The sequence below is a fragment of the Symphalangus syndactylus genome, chromosome 17 (genome assembly GCF_028878055.3).
Source record: "Symphalangus syndactylus isolate Jambi chromosome 17, NHGRI_mSymSyn1-v2.1_pri, whole genome shotgun sequence".
NCBI lineage: Eukaryota > Metazoa > Chordata > Mammalia > Primates > Hylobatidae > Symphalangus > Symphalangus syndactylus.
The window spans coordinates 86,881,507-86,883,940 of NC_072439.2; the positions used below are offsets into that span (position 1 = coordinate 86,881,507).

The window sequence follows — 2,434 nt, forward strand, 5'->3', positions numbered from 1 at the left end:
AGCCTAGATTGCGCCACTGCACTCCAGCCTGGCAACAGAGCAAGACTCCGTCTCAAAGCAAAAACAAAAACAGAAACAAAACAAAAAACAAATAAACAAACAAAAAACTTGGGTTTATCTCTGTGTGTCCTTGGGAAAGTAATCTTTCTGTGCTTCAGTTTCCCCATCTGTAAAATGGTGATAATAATACTGGAATGCCTACTGCATAGGGGTATTGTGAGAATTAAATGAGTTAATACAAGCAGAATATTTAGAATGCTGCTCTGCAATACTAGGGGTGGTGTTGTACTTTTTTAATGATAAAGACAGTGATCCACAGATGATGAACTTGATGGGTGGACTGAGACAATGTGCTGTCATGTTCTGATTTTAGAAAAAAAAAAAGAAAAAAGGACAATTATTATTATGCATATATACATATTTTAAGGTATATTAAAGATGCATTTTGTGTCTGTCTCTTGCTCTCGTCTCTCTCTCTTTGACCCAAAAAGGGTGCGGTTTTACACATTTGGCAATTATGGCTCTAACTATTCTACTAACTAGAGGCACAAAAACAAATGACTCTGGGGCATCAGAGCAAGACCACTCCCCAGATTGCCCCTTCCGCTTAAGCCAGCCTCCAGCCTTAGAATCTGGGCTAGCACTGCCAGGTTGCCTAACTCCACAAGCAGTAAAAGAGGGCCCTAATATGCTGGGGTTATTTATCTTGGTGTTGTCCTCTGGCCCAGCCCTGCCCAGGAACAGGAGACAGACTGCCACACAGAGCCTTCCCTCTGATAACTGGGGGATGGAGAGGCTGAGAAACAAGGCTTCACTCAGCAACTTCCTGCTCCCTCCGAGGAAGAAGAAAGGGGTATTTGTGCTAGAGCCACCGGCCTGCCAGCAGCCCAGCAGAACAGCTGCTGCTCCCCTGCATCCCCACGTCCCGGCGGAGGCCCTGGGAAGTGGGACCATCAGCTGGGAGAAAAGGAGAAAGCAGTACATTGAGTGTTGCTTAGGCCGCCTGCTTCGCTTTCTTCTCTTGCTCTCCCCAGAGACAATCTCGTGGCCTGTGTTTCCCTGCAGGCAGGCCCCAGCGCTCTCAAGCCCAGATGTCTGCTGTCCATGCTCTTCTGACTTCCTGAAAGCTAACATCTCAGATTCCCTCACCCTGGGAAGGAAGTCTCAACCCCCACCCCAGGCTCTTTGCTCTTCTCAACCCCCACCCCAGGCTCTTCACTCCCTCTGGGTCTACTTCTCATTCTCTCAGATAGATTTATAACTTATGTAAATAAATGTACATGATTAGGCAAATGATTATGTAAATGATGCCTTCTTTTCTCGTCCCAATTCTGGTAACAATAATGATTAAAAGATGGAAAATAGAGTCAACATGTAAAAGGTAAAGAAGCTGGAATTTAATCTGAAAAAGCAAGTGTAATGGCTATTTCATGGCAAGGTTCCATTTGCACAGAGGATAAAAGAGGTCATTGACTCTCAAATTTCCATGAAAGCTCCAAAACGGTAGCAAATCAGGTAAAATCTGACTACCTAGATTCACTAATTTTCTCATCAAAATTAGTGGCTCTTAGGAAGTGGCCAGGCAGACCAATTGCTATACTGTATGAATGGCTCATACTATTATTACAGTGATATACAGTATATAGCATACACTCAAAAAAATCCCTGAATTTACTAATAGACAAAATACCTGTGTAGAAAGAGCCACAAATCCAACTGTTAAATTATTATTTTTAAAATTCTTGCCCATATTTTAAAGAATTAATAAAGCTAGCTTTTCAGGAACCATGTAAGAATAAGCAATTGGATTTTTAAAATTGAAATGGTATTATTATGCTCACTCTTGTAGGTTGAATAAGAGCTACAAAAAATTATGTACATCTTACATAATATTTTAACTCTGGGACGCCAAGTACAAAATGATCACTGAAAATCTACCAATTTCAAGTGCTGCAGCAGCTGAAATTCCATCTCCAATTTCCACCTACTCGCATTGCCTATTATTTATGAAACTGACCCACATCCCACCCATGCACAAGTTCCAGGAGCCTACAGAACATTTTGTCTAAAGTAATAAAAACAATATTAGAGAACCGCTATTGAACACAGAAATTATATTCTATTACTTAGTTAATAGTTGACCCCGAACTCAGAATTTTAAAGAAAACTTCTCAACAGCACCACCTGGTGGGCAGTGCAGCAAAAACACAAAACAAAACACAGCCAGACAAAACCCACACTCCATACTTTTCAGTTCTTGGAAGTGATTATCAATTGCGCTTCATTAAGTTTGTTTTATTTTCCAACGTAGAGTCTACATTATGAGATGTTTCTGAGGACCAGTTGGGTAACTGACAATTTAGTGGTATGGCCAAGACGTTTTCTGTAACAGTTCATATTTCAAATACTCATACATTCTAATAATTCTTGAGTT

At 40.9% G+C, this 2,434-nt stretch overlaps 1 non-coding gene across 1 annotated transcript; it reads left to right on the forward strand.

Moving 5' to 3' along the window:
• Positions 1–314: 314 nt before the first annotated feature.
• Positions 315–370, forward strand: LOC134733380 (small nucleolar RNA SNORD43). Its single transcript, XR_010116826.1, has one exon. It is a non-coding gene; the product is annotated as a small nucleolar RNA SNORD43 (small nucleolar RNA).
• The last annotated feature ends 2,064 nt before the right edge of the window (positions 371–2,434 follow it).